Source organism: Magnolia sinica, chromosome 10 (genome assembly GCF_029962835.1).
Source record: "Magnolia sinica isolate HGM2019 chromosome 10, MsV1, whole genome shotgun sequence".
Classification (NCBI taxonomy): Eukaryota; Viridiplantae; Streptophyta; class Magnoliopsida; order Magnoliales; family Magnoliaceae; genus Magnolia; species Magnolia sinica.
Genome location: NC_080582.1, coordinates 77,810,590 through 77,825,806, shown reverse-complemented (window position 1 = coordinate 77,825,806; position 15,217 = coordinate 77,810,590). Strand labels below are relative to the sequence as shown.

General features: G+C 36.0%; 1 non-coding gene across 1 annotated transcript; it reads right to left on the bottom strand.

The window, feature by feature from the left end:
* Window positions 1-1,990: 1,990 nt before the first annotated feature.
* On the bottom strand, window positions 1,991-2,068 carry LOC131217974 (small nucleolar RNA R160). Its single transcript, XR_009157553.1, has one exon. It is a non-coding gene; the product is annotated as a small nucleolar RNA R160 (small nucleolar RNA).
* Between the last annotated feature and the right edge of the window lie 13,149 nt (window positions 2,069-15,217).

The following is a 15,217-nucleotide window of genomic DNA, read 5'->3' as shown; positions in this document are numbered from 1 at the left end:
ACGTACAATTTTAGATAAGACGTAGAAATTCATAGATAAATTGGTACGACATTTAAGATATAAGTAAGTTCGTGAAATCAGAGATTTGTTTTTCACTTCAGGCAAACTAAATTTAAATGAACAAAATTCAGCTTCTGAAAATGGCTTTTCTGTTGTAAGCAAAATCAAATAAACTTTGATCTATAGACTTTTTTTCTGGATGAATGGAAAGAAATTATAGTAATTAGCATTTTCTAACCATTTGATCTATAGACTTTTTTTTCTAGATCATACCTGTATAGTTTTCTTGACCATCCAGAAACAGGTGAAGGATCATCTAATGACGACTGGGATGGGCTATGGTGCATCTGAGTGATAGTCAATTCTTTCTAGCAAGAATGAAATGTGAAGTGAAAGAAAAAAAGAAGTAGATCTAAGAGTCACATTTCAATTCATCCAAAGATCAAACAAATAAAACCCAATTTAACTTGGAAAAAAAATCCAATTCGGATCAGAAAGAAACAGATGCAACCAAATCATAGATTGACAAGAAACCGATAAATATGGAGAAACCCAATTGAATAATCAAACCAACAAATGCTAAAAAACCATGAACCAAGTACTAGATTCAGCCCAGGGGGAGAAATTTTGAATTTAAAATCTAACACCATTACCTTATATGAACTTTTTCTTCTTTTTGTTTTTCATGAACTTTCTTTTCTTCTTTTAACAACCCATTTGATGGCCAGCGATTGGTTGGTTCTGATTATCAGATAAGTGAATTTTAGGACGTTCACCACCACCAATGGAGCCATGTTTTGACTGGTCTGGATTGACGTATATGTACACCACGTGCAGCAGATGAAACAACACCTTTTCAGAAGTAGAAAACATGTACACTAGTCTAGCCTGGAAACAGAAGCTGAGGCATGCATTAAAAATACTTAATTTCTGAGACTGAAAAACAGTTGAGGACATTAAAAAATCAAACAACATGGCTTACGGTAGCACTTCTACAGTTCAGTTGGAGAGCCCACTTCTCTCTTTGGTAGAAATGATTCAAGGGCATGCCTGGAAACAGGAGCCTCTTGCTCCTCAAACCTGTACATGAATATTTATTACTAACTTAGCAATAATTATGATGTAAAAGATGCTTCTTCTCCCTCACGAACCAAATCCTAAAAACACCGAGTGCACCTTTGGTAACTCTTTCATCAATAAGAATACAAAGGCAATGCTCAACAAGCATTAAGATGACATGCAAGTCCTGCACTCATCAGAACAAATAGATCCCCATGGACTACTTTTAAGATGCAACAGAGGAGTCAGTACTACAGACTGCTACCACACTGTCACAAGAGCTGCACCAATACTCGATGCCAGTTGCTGCTAAATACTATCAAATATTACGTGTAGTACAACTGCAAACAGAGAAACAACCATAAATTGCAAAAGATACAACTCCAATTCTAGTAGATGCTGAAATTAAACTACCAATCAGAACAAATAGATCCCCATGGACTACTTTTAAGATGCAACAGAGGAGTCAGTACTACAGACTGCTACCACACTATCACAAGAGCTGCACCAATACTTGATGCCAGTGGCTGCTAAATACTATCAAATATTACGTGTAGTACAACTGCAACAGAGAAACAACCATAAATTGCAAAAGATACAACTCCAATTCTAGTAGATGCTGAAATTAAACTACCAATCCTTAGCAGTCTGCCCAAGTACGAATTTTAATGCTTTGCTCATGTGATGGTTCCTTGCAACATATCTTATGTGCTCCTATATCAAATTCAGAGGAAGATGGCTCATCTTTTCCCTTGCTTTTATGGGTAGAGGAAAGAATGAACGAAACTGTTCAGAAAACAAAATCTAAAATGCACTCCAAAAAACAATACAGGAACTACAAGGCACATCACAAGCAAAAGAAGACTTAACAATTCCAAGAAACACTAACCTTATGAGACAACTTCTCATCCACATCTTACGTAACGAGCAAAGCAATCAGTTAACTTTGAAGACCATTACATGTTTCTTTCCACATCAGGTTCAGAGAATACTAGCTCATCATTTTGCTATCCATTCATAAAAATAGATAATCTTAGGGTAAAGAATGAACAAATTATGCAGAAACAAAAGCTAAGACTACGTTAAGAATTACGCAGGAACAAAAGCTAAGGTTACATTAGGAAGTTGGCCATTTTCCATGGAATCACAGGTGTGATATGTTCACGACGTTCCTGAAGCTTTGCTTTCTTGTGATCTGGGAAAACATGGAAGCAGAGTTCAATTTTCTGTGGTCTCAAATACCAACCTTATCCTGTTGGCTTCAAGTCCCCAAACCACAACTTGGAAATACTTCATATTATTGCAGGGGAAAAATTTTAGCCTCAAATTCACTCTACGGATTTGGTTGGTAGATTTCAAATTCAAACCTATCTTTTAAAGCTAGACATTTGGATGTTAGATGTTGAATTTTAAAACAATGATTCGTTTCCAAAAAAAATAATTAAAACGATGATCCTTTTTTTAATTGCCGTTGATGTTTTCATTTCACTAATGTTTTCATTCCCAATCAAACTGAAAATAAGTAATTTGATTGGTATGATCCACGCTTTAATCATATATTCATCATAAAGTAGCACAAATTCTGAGAACCACCACGGTTCTAGATTCGATATGGGATGAACATTGGAACTACAAGGCACATTATAAGCAAAAGAAGACTAACAATACCAAGAAACACAAACCTTATGTGACTACTTCTCACCCACATCTTATACAATGAGCAAAGCAATCATAGAATGAACAAAATCAGGGCATATTAGCTAATCATTTTGCTTTGCTTTCACAAAAACACAGGATCTTAGGGTAAAGAATGAACAAAATTACATAGAAAAAGAAGCTAAGGCTACATTAGGAAGTTGCCTGTTTCCCATGGAATCGCAAGTGTGATAAGTTTGTGACGTTCCTGAAGCTTTGCTTTCTTGTGATTTGAGGAAACATGGAAGCAAAGGTCCATTTTCTACGGCTTCAAATGTCAAGCCTACCTTGTTGGCATTGAAGTCCACTAACCAAGTTTTGGCCATACTTCCTAATATTGGGGGTGGGGAATCTTAGCCTTACATTCACTCCAAGGATTTGGTTGGTGGATTTCAAATTCAAGCCTATCTTTTAAAGCTAGAGATTTGGATGTTAGATGTTGAATTTTAAAACAACATTGGAACTACAAATCACATCACAAGCAAAAGAAGACTAACAATCCCAAGAAACACAAACCTTATGAGACAACTTCTCACCCACATCTTAGGCAACGAGCATTGGAACTCGAAATGGGTTCTCTAAAAAAAAAAATAAATAAATAAAATTTATTAATATTGAGAAAGCATCAATGTGGTATTGATTACTGGTTTTGATCGTCCTGGTTTGCAGGCATGTTTGGTAATTGCATGCGCTGTCTATCAGGATTCTCATATAGTTCTGTCGGTGAAGCATGGGAACCGTTGAATTTTCACAATTGCATCATTAGGGGTCATTTAGATGCCTGTAATTAAAAAAGTTGTGACCTTCACCAGAAAGTCACTTTCAGGTGAAAGTCACTTACATGCTGACTGTTTGGATGTAAGCTATAAATCACTTGGAGGGAGGGACGACCGTTGTACCTGTGAGTTACTTACAAGTACGTGAAAACACAGGTCTTTGCCATGTTTTTCAAATGTAACTTTCCACATGTAAGTGACTTACAGGTTGTAAGTCAGTTATAGGTGAAATCCAACTTATAGGCATCCAAACGGACCCTTATTAGAGAACTGATCACCTATAATCAAAGTACCACAACTTGTATCGTACCCTTTCCTGCCAACGTGCCACTTGTGTGGAACATCAGTACCATCATGGACAGAGTGGATTTTATACGGACATAGAACTGTCAATATGCCAGGCAAAATATTATTTTTATAGGCCCGGCCCTAGGGAGATAACATTTCATAATTTAAAACCAAACCAACCAAAAACCATTACCAATCGAGTTGGATAAAAAGACGGTTAAAGATCCAAACTGACTTTATTGAACTCCCAACCCACTCCCGTACCAATCAGCATGAAAGAAGAAAAAAATACACTTCAAGATAATACTCTCAGCAAACAGAGCTTCGACTAGGGTTCTATTACAGCTGATTTCATCATCCAAACAGATATTCAAAACAGAGATTCAAAACCAAAATGAACACAAAAATCAAAAGGCAACATTACCTCTTCAGATTGGCAACAGGAAGGAGCTCAAAAACGTTCTATTGCTATTGATGACCGGAGATGCGGCAGGGTTTCAGCGGTTGGTGGATGCGGAGTAAGGATTGCAGATCGAGAGTGAGGTAGATCAAGAGAGAGGGAGGGATCGAGAGGGAGAGGGAGATCGCGTGAGAGAGAGGGAGGGATCGAGAGGGAGAGGGAGATCGCCAGAGAGAGAGGGATCGAGATTAGGGTTTTATCGCGAAAGGGGGAGAGTGAGAGAGATTAGGGTTTTATCGGATTTGGGAAACAACGCCAGGATCAAATGGGCTGTGACCCTAGGCAGAGATATTTCTTAGTGCCGCCTGGGGTTATTTGGGGTCCACGGAGATGATCTTCATCAAATCTACTCCGTCCATATATTTTCAAATATAATAATTAAACAGGATCTTAAAAATCAGGAAGATCCAAAACCCTAGTGGGACACACCAAAAAAGCAGTTCGAACAGCAACCTCAACCATTAAAAAGTTGAATGGAGTTAGAAATTCGAAAACGGTTCAAAACCGTGGCAAATTATATACGGTTTAAAACCGTTTTAAAACCAAATCCTTAGCCGTTCCAGATCCATGATTTTGGTGTAGTGCTCATTAATTGTTTAACCCTATGGTTTATCTTGATTTTTTGAGATCATAGATAGAAAGAAATTACGTTGAACATGCAACATCATCAGAGAAAAAGAGAGCGAGCGAGAGAGAGAGATGTGATTGACTGAAACAAAAAGTGTGACTAATCTTGGTGTGTAACACCTCTGGATTCGGCACGTAGGAGTATGTTAGTGTGTATGAAAGGCTTTTGCAGAAAATCTCAAGTCACCCTCAACTCAGTCCAGTCCCAACTCGACTCAAGCCTGAACAAGTCAGGTCCAGTAGCCAAGTCTTCTAACCATGGATCAAAATCATCAATTTCTACATAAATTGTCAAGATCATCTCAAATTTATACTCTCAAAGGATAGCCTAAAAAACAGAAAATAGCAATATGAATTTTCAACAAGTGATAATAGTGAAAACAAAATAACAAGATTCCAAATCATAAATTCAAACTCCTAAATAAGTTACAAATCCAACAAATCTAATAATCTTGAATCGAATGGAGAATCATGCTCATATGCGATTGCTAATGCGAGAAAAGGTACGCGCCAATTCACTATATTGTAACTCGCCCTGATTCAGCCCTGACTCGGTTGCGACTCGGCCTTGTGTTTTTTCATTTGTTATAAGAAATAAAATCATTATAGTTTGTTTGTTAACTCTCTCTCTCTCTCTCTCTCTCTCTCTCTCTCTCTCTCTCTCTCTCTCTCTCTCTCTATCGTCAGGTAGTGTTTTTATAGCCATCTCTTGTAGTTCCTATCGTCAGGCAGGGTTTTTCCTATCGTGTGACCCTCTTGAATTTTGGATCCACCTCGCTTTTGGTCACATGTGCTAAAATATGCTCAAAAGACGGATGGACGGTATGGATTCCTCTCCAACCTAACGTTAGCCCCACCCAGCATCCGTGTGTATGAAAGGCTTTTGCAGAAAATCTGCCGGAAAGTTCATGCGCTGTAAACCTAGGTGGGGCCACTGTGATGTTTGTGAGACATCCACCCTGTCCATCGGTTTTATGAGATCATTTTAGGAATTGAGCCCAAAAGTGAGCAGGATCCAAGACTTGCGTGGGCCGCACTAAAGGAAAATGTGGATAGGAAAATTCCTACCATTGAAACCTCCCTGGGATCTATAGTAATATTTACATTCCATCCATACCATTCCTACTGGGATGAGCTGAAAACAAAAATATTATCCTGATTCAAAACTTTTGTGGCCCACAAATATGTGAATCGTGTACGTTCAATCCTCATGTTTTCGGCCCCCTCATGTTTTCGGCCCAATTGAGTAGTAGATTCGGCTCAGTTTCGGCTACATGTCCTAAAATGAGCGCACTCACAAAACAGATGAACGGAGTGGATGTCTCACAGACATGACGGTGGGACCCACCTAGGTTACAGCGCAGTAACTTCCCTTTCGCACGAAATCCGCGTCCGAATTCCGGAACGAAAGAAGCGGAGGGGCGCGGATTACGTACTTCCCCCGCCTGTTTCGAGCTCGGGACAGGCAGAGGCTCTGAGGGCCACTGAGGGTCTACCGTGATGTTTTAATTTTATCCAAGCCGTTCATCCATTTTTCCATATCATTTTACGGTGTTGAATAAGAAATAAAACAGATCCAACACTCAATTAGACCACACCATAGGAAGAAGCAGTGCTAAGGATGCCCACCGTTGAAACCTTCTTAGGGTCCACCATGTTTTTTATTTGCCATCCAACCTGTTGATACGGTCATATACACCTGGGTGAATTGAAAAAACAAATATCACCTTGATCCAAAACTTCTGTGGTCCCCAAGAATTTTCTAATGATAGGAATCTAATCCCCACCTTGTGGTCCATTTAGGCCTTTAATATTCTCCATTTTTGCCTTAATAATTTAAAATGATACGGTAAAATGGATGGACGGGACAAAATTAAAACAACAAGATGGCCCTCTTAGCCCCCGCCTGTCCCGAGCTCGGAACAGGCAGGGAAGTACCTAATCCGCGCCCACGGAGGAGGAAGTTTCCGGAAACGGATTGGCTACTCCCCTGCCACTAGCCCCGTCAGTGGTGTTCGGTACTCTGTGAGCCCCACCATTATGTATGTGTTTCATCCATGCTGTTCATCCATTTTTACAGATCATTTTAGGGCTTGAAATAAAAAATGAGAGGAATATAAATTTCATGGGGACCACAAACACAGGAAAACAATAGTGATAGAATATCCACCACTAAAATCTTCCCAAGGCCCACTGTACTGTTTTTATGACATCCAATATATTGATTAGATCATACAGACCTAGATGAAGGGAGAAAATAACGATAATCTTGATCCAAAACTTTTATAAGCCCCAAAAAGTTTTTAATGGTCAGCATTCACTAAACATAGTTTTCTTTAATGTGGTCATTTGAGATTGGTATATAACTCATTTTTGGTTTTACACCCTGAAATGATCTATAAAAATGGATGAACAGTAGGGATGAAACACATACATCATGGTAGGTCCACATAGAACCTACCGGCCGGTGGCACGGGGAGTAAGCCAATCCGTTTCCGAAGTTCTCACGCGCTGGGATTATCGAGCGAAGATCTCCCGGGAAAGCGGATGGATTGCGTAATGAATAACCAAGTACAACCAAGTACTCAAGGGCGTGTTTGGCCGGGTGGTTTGGAAGGGATGGCATGCGATTAGGGTGGATGGCATGTATTTCAAGGTAATGATGGTGTTGTCAGTGGATTGTGGGGCCCATATAACTTTGATCTACTTTGAACCGTTCGTACAACTCGGAGCACGAGGAGCATCAGTACTTGTTTTCTCAGGACGCTGATTTCCTGCAAAAATGCTTCCGCATAAGTTCCTGCGGAAGGATTCTTGGTGAGGCCCACTGCAATGTTTGTCAGAAATTAAACCCATCCATCCATTTTTGATCTCATTTCATGACACGTGAGAAAAAATAAGGTGGATCCAAAACTCAAATGGGCCACAAGAGATGAAAAAGTGGGGATTTAGTTTTCACCGTTGAAATATTTATATGGTCACAAAAGTTTTGTATCGGTGTTGTAAGCTTACGGTGCTTTCACTTCATCCCAGTAAAATTAACCTTATAAGCGGTTCGGATGGCATATAAACATCAAGGTGGAGCTTAGGAAGGTTTCAACAGTAGCAATTTCTTTTCCCACTGTTTCATCTTGTATAGCCCAGTTGAGTTTTGGATTATCCTAATTTTTTTTTATCGCATATCCTAAAATGAGCTCGAAAAATGGATGAACGGGTTGGATTTCTTATAAATATCACGGTGGACCCTTTTTTTTTTTCCCTTCATCCCGATCTGCATGACCTAATCAATAGGTTGTATGTCAAATAAACATTACAATGGGCCTTAGAAGGTTTTTAATGGTGAACGTTTAATCACTACTTTTTCCTGTGGTGTGGTCCACCTGATTTTTATATCCTCGTCATTTTTTGTATAAAGACCTAAAGTGATATGTAAAAATGGATATGTGGCGTAGATAAAGTACATAATTTGACCCATCTGTGATTAATGTTGGCCACACCAAGTAAAACTATTTTGGGGAACTGTAACAACCCTAAATTTTGGTACATCATAAAAAAAACTAAATTAAGTATTTAAAGATTTTATTTTTAAATAAAAAATAAAAATAAGTTAATAGTTTAGTTGGTAGTGAAATTCTTAATTGAGAGAGAGGTTTAAGGATCGATTCTTGAAGTAGTAATAATAAATTTTTTACTAAATATTATAAAAAAATTCAAATTCAGGATAATGGAGGATGTGTTCATCAGAATTTTCTTTAAAAAAATTCAATTTCAAGATAAAAGAGGATGTGTTCATGAAGCCCTAAAGTAAAAGGAAGAAGATATTCTAAGAAGGCTCGATTAGGTAAGTTCTAATCGTTAGATCTTTTTATTGTGTTGTTAATTTCTTCTTGATCTATACAATGGATAGTGTTGTATAGGTATGTAGAGTCAATTTTAATAAAATGATGTTTTTATGATTTCGATCTAATTAGTAATATTTGAAGAATAAATTAAATGGATGGAATCTAATTATGTTAAGATAGATCTGTGCGGATCATATCATCCTTAAGGCCAAAATATACAAGGGTCATAATTTTTAAATCAATCTAACCATCGGATGGGCAACACTAGTCAGATCTAAAAGTTTTTAATAAGGAAAGCTCATATTTCTGTGCAAGTGTTGATATCACTTGGTGTAGAAGGTCGAGACGGGCAATCGATGTATGTGCGTCTAGATCTACACCATTCATCCAATGTTTAGAGGCAAAACATGATAATACCTCAAGAATCTGGATGATCCAATCATCCAGTAAGCCACCCCGATTAATTATTTGACATTCAATTTCAAGATCTTAAAAAGAAAATCTAAATCTTGATAATTAAATTTACATAAACATATAATTTTAATTATTTGATTATTTTAGATTTAGCCACTTAGCGAGGGACCAAAATCTGTCGCTAAAATCTGATTTATGACGGTTTTTTGTCTGTCGTAACTAGGCAACGGACGAAATCCGTCACAAATTTTGATTTGGCGACGGAAAATAAACAGTTGCAAATTCCCGCCCAAAATACTAAATGGCGTGCTTTTCAGTTTCTTCTGCGACGGATCATTGTCCGTCGTAAAAGGACTTTTGCCTTAACATTATTGTTTTACATTTTTTTTTAGAATATGGTGGAAAATTAAGTTTTTTTGTAGTCTAATAATTGTTTTTAATAGAATTTCAATGGTTTAATTGTACATATTTGTATCTAAGATTATTTTTTAACAATTGATTGAATGCAAAAAAAAAAAATTATTTTATTTTTATATCAAATGAGTGGAATTTTTTTATTTTTTAATTTAAAACTAATATTTAAATGATTTGTAATATTACATGAAAAAGAATATTGAGAAGTTTAAAAATTTTAACAATGTTTAGGAAAAAAAAATTAGATTTTGAAAAAATAAAAATCGTGATTTAATAAAAATCTATTTTGTGGGAACAAAAAAGAATATTTAATAAAGTTGATAAATTTGAAAAAAAAATAGCATTTGATTTTGAGAAAAAATAATATCCTAAAAAAGAAAATTAAAAATATTTTAAAAAATGTGAAAATTTTCACAATGTTGAAAAATGAAAATATTTTTAAAAAGAAAATGAGAGTTTGAAATTTGAAAAATAAAAATAAAATAAAATTGTGAAGTTCAATAAAAATTGACAAGTTCGAATAAAATGCTTTTAAAAAAAGGGAGAAGTGAAAAAGAATTAAAATTTTTAAAATAAAACGATATTAAAAAATCGATACTTCATCAAAAAACAAACTTTTTTGAAATGAAAAGCAAATAAGTTGAAAAATTTTGTGATTTCGAAAAATAATTGAAAATGTTCAAAATTCGAAATTAAAAGAAAAAGTTATTTATAAAAACACTAAGATTTTGAAAAAATATATATAATTTTTTTTAAAAAATTGAAAAGTTGAAAACAACATGATGCTTTTGAAGAAAAAAATTTGCATTTTGGAATTTTTGGGAAAAAAAATTAAAAATTGTGAAAATTTAAGATATTTTGAAAATAAAAATTCAGAATTTGTATTTTAATTTATTTTTTGAAATATTTTATAATAAAAATGATATTTTGTTAAAAGTTTTCAAAGAAAAATTAAGAGTAAAAAAAAAAAATACATTTTGAAAAAAAATGTAATTTTTAAATGGAAATTGAAAAGTAAATCGCTTCATATATTTAAATCAAATTTCACTCAAACTATTGATTAATCTTGTATTCCCAATACCTTTCTCACATGTATCTAGCTTGATTAGGGCGAGTAACTAGTCAAATTGAGGGTATTGATCAATAAAATAGAGTGAATAGACTATACATATAAAATGGGCTAAATATTATTGTCAAATTTGTGACCTAACTTATTGACCTTGCGAGAACCTAAGAATTGATGTTAGTAAGTTTTGTGGGCCTCATCATGATGTGTCGAACACCAACACCGTGCATTTGATGTATCCCCTTTAAGTTATGAGATATCTCAAAAATCATCCGTATACAAAACTCAAGTGGGACATACCATCTAAAACCATGTGAAGACATCATAAAAAATATAAAAGCACTTGGTGGGGCCCACATGAGTTTTGGATGTGGCTAAAACTTGATTTGGCCCCTCATCCAAGTGGGACACACATAATGAGTCGGTTGGATATGTGAATCACATTAAGGCAAGCCCAATTTATGATTATGAATGTTTTAAGGAAACCTCTCTACATTTAGGTGAGTTAGTCATTACCTTTATCAAAGTAAACTTTGTGGGGTCCACCGTTATTTATTTATTTTATCCATTCCGTTTATCCACGTTAACAGGTAATTTTAGGTTTAAAGAACAAAAAGGAAGCATATCCACAGCTCAAGTGGACCACACCATAGGAAATAGTGTGATTGAACCTCTACCATTGAAAAATTCTTGGAGGCCATAAAAGTTTTGGATCAAGCTGATGTTTGTGTTTTCTCTTCAGTCATATCTTTTTTATATTATGAACAGGTTGGATGAAAAATAAACATTATTGTGGGCCCAAAGAAGGTATCAACGGTGGAAATCATTATTCCACACTTTCGTGTGGCATGGTCCACTTGAGTTTTGGATTTATCGAAATTTTGGGATCAACCTACACCGTTCATCCATTTTTCGAGATCATTTTAAAGAATTATCCAAAAAATGAATCATATCCAAAGATTACGTGGCCCACCAGCACTTTATAAGGGAAACGATTTGGCTACTCCCCCTTACACCAGCCAATGGCTGGTGGTCGGTGCTCTATGGGCCCCACCATGATGTATGTGTTTCATCCATGCTGTCCATCTATTTTTAAAGATCATCTTATGGCATGAGACCAAAAATGAGGTATATCCCAATCTGAAATGGACCACATTACAGGAAACAGTGTTGAATGAGCGTCAACCATTAAAAACATTTTGGGGGCCATAAAAGTTTTGGATCGAGATGATTTTTGTTTTTCCCCTTCATCTAGGCCTGTATGACCTAATAAACAGATTGGATGTCAAATAAACAGTACATTGGGCCTTAGGAGGATTTTAATGATAGATATCTAATCACTATTGTTTTCATGTGGTGTGGTCCACCTAAGATTTATATACCTCTCATTTTTGAAATAAATCTCTAAAATAATCTTTAAAAAATGGATGAATGTAAAGGATGAAATACATACATTATGGTGGGGCCCACAGAGCACCGACCACCACCCACCGGGCTGGTGTTAGGGGGAGCAGCAAGACTAGCTACTGAAGTGACGTCAGCAAGTTCCCTGGGCTCCATCATGATGTATGTTTTATATCCACACCTTCCATCCATTTGCAATATCCAAAGAATGAGTAAAATCCACAGCTCCAGTGGACCCCAACAAAGAAAACAGTGGGACAGGGAAGCCCACCGTTAAAAACTTTTAAAGGCCACAAAAGTTTTAGATCAAGTTGATATTTGTGTTTTCCCTTATTTCATGTCTTTTTTAACTTTTGAAGAGGTTGGATTTCAAATAAACATTATGATGGGCCTTAGGATAGTTTCAACGGTGGGAATCACTCTCCCGCTGTTTTCTGTGGTGGGGTCCACTACAAATTTTTATCTGCCTCATTCTTTGGCTCATGACTTAACATGATATCTCAAAATGGATGGACGGTGTGGATATAAGACATACATCATAGTGGGGCCCACAGAGCACCGACCAGCATCACTGCCCAAACCCGTCCGTAATGGAAACGTAAGTGGTCGTAGTTGTGGATATAATGTAAAATGGTGGTGATTTGTTCTTATCACTTGTGGCAATGATTTAGGGTTATCCAGACCATTCAAATAGTGGTTACACTTGTAGATTGTTAATATTGATAATTTTACCATATAATAAAATTATAAACAACTATTAGATGTTCCTTTAAATGTACGGATAATAACATATGACATTATTTAAATGATGTAAAACACACATTGTGTGGATTTGAATGCAAATTTCATTTTCGAAGAGGGATTTCTAAAACCCTTTATCGAATTCCGTTTCCCCCTCTTTTGAATTCCATTTCTGTTCTGTTCTTCGTCGGAAACGGCCTCCCTTTCGCCTTTTTCAAGCTGAGGTCTTCAATCTAGGTATGTACTCATTTATCTAATTTAGATCCCCAAAACCTAGTTGTAGCTCCCTTCCATCTTTCGATTCTCGTTTGAAATTCGATTGCGTTGGTTATTGGATTCTGATATCTGGGTTTTTTGGAGTGTAGGATTTACAGTTTATAACTTCTTTTTTACGGATATATATATATATATATTTGTTTGCTTTATTTTTCTGGAATTGGGTTTTTCTACAAATTTTTTTTTTTTCCAGGGAACAGGTGTTTGATGTTTGGTTATCACTGTTTGTTTGTTTTTATTTTATTTTATTTTTTTTTTGTTTTTTTTTTTTTTTGCTTTTTTGGTGAAACCAGTAGTTTTCAGAAGTGAGTTTCTTTTACTTGGAATTTGGGTTTTTCTGTAATTGGGTTTTTGGTATGTTAGCTTATTACTCTTTGCAGTGGTGGGTAATATCTGGATGTTGGATTTTTGCAAATCGGGTTCTGGGTTTGGGTTTTCTGCTTTGAAGCTTGGCTGTTTGGAATTGCAGATGGTCGAGGGTTCTTTCATGTAATGCGTTCTTCAGTTCTTGGCTTATTTCATTCCTTTTTGGGATATGTCAGTTTCATCCTAGAGGAGAAATGGGAATGGCGATAGTCTAATATTCATCTAACTGGAGTTTCTTTTGGCTCGGGTTTTTATTTTTTGTTGGAAAACATTAGATGGTTGAGAGGTTTTTCAATGGTGTATACATTTTGAGAAGATCAAGACTGTTTCGGTTTTCGGAGTATAGGCTTGAGTGATTATGTTTATTTATTTATTTCGGAGTATGTTTCAACATTAATCTGGTGCCGTAATCAAACCAAATCTGCAATCTCTTCTCTACATACTAACAACTGACTTGTTAGAAATTGAAAGATGAAGAGGACATGACATAGCTTGTGTGTGTGTGGAAATGAGTCTCTTTGCATTTTGTTATGTGCCGGCACTGTGCATATTGGTGCCAATCGTGGACCCACCCAAATTGTGGAATAGAGCATGGCTAAAATTGCCACCGTTTTGGCAAAAATAAAATAAAAAATGTTTTAACATTAATTGCTGAAACTTGCTAAGATTTCTTTTCTTGAAAGATAATATGCCATTACTCGTTTGTGATTCGTATACATTTTACCATCGCATCTGAAGTCTAAGCCATCCTCTGCTTCATTCATACAAAGAAAGTTACCTTTTACACTGACCACTGCCAACTTCAGAATACTCATCTAGACATCAACATGCATTGGCTATGCATTTATCTGAGTTGGTCTTCATTATTTCACTTTGTATTGAAGTTTCTGATCTTGGCTTTGTATCTATTAATGCTTCAGCAGTCTAGTTTCAGTCTGTTGCATTTGAAACCTTAAAACTCATATGATATTCCATTGTGACAATAGAAATGGACTTGGTTGTCTCTCAAGAGCTAGATGTCTTAGACTTTTTCACCCCTAGTTTATTATGAAATAGTTCATCCTTAAATAGCTGTGATGGTACTTAGTTTAAGGTAATTGGAAATATCGTTGGTTGCAAAACCTAACGCTTTTTAGCCCATCATTCTTTCAAGCTACTAAAAGGGTCAACTGGACTATTCCTGAACTGAATCATGATCTCAAAAATTATCTATGAACCAAGGGAGATTTAGAAGGAAACAAGAAGAACAATGGACTTGGGAAAATGGACTTGATTTTATCATGATCTCAAATTTTAATTATTAGCTTAAGATATGCTTTGGAATTGGGAAAATGGACTTGATTTTACCACTATATTGGGTAATGTAAAGGGAATACTTGTATGCTAATTGAAGCTGTGATTTATCTAAAAACATCCTACTGCTCCCAGAGCTGTCACAGCAACCATACACCTTCATGTTTGCAAACCTTACTCTGGATTCCCTTCACACTATCAAAAATCAAAGATGTGTCCCTCTTTAGTACCAAAATAGTATGTTTCCATTTCAATCTGCTGGAAAGGAAGCTTTTCTCGTGACATAGAACATTGAGATCCATTTCAAACTGGTTTTCTCCTCCTTCTGTTCAAGTCAGAAAAAGAAAGAAGATCCATTGGTACTTGTTTGTTCCGTTGGAGATTGGAGCCAAACTCCATAAAACCTGTTTCCTTTTGTCCGTATTGTTTTCCCAACTATACTTTGTATTGCTTTTATTTGGAGCTTGTTTATCCTTAATTTTATCGTTTGAGTTTT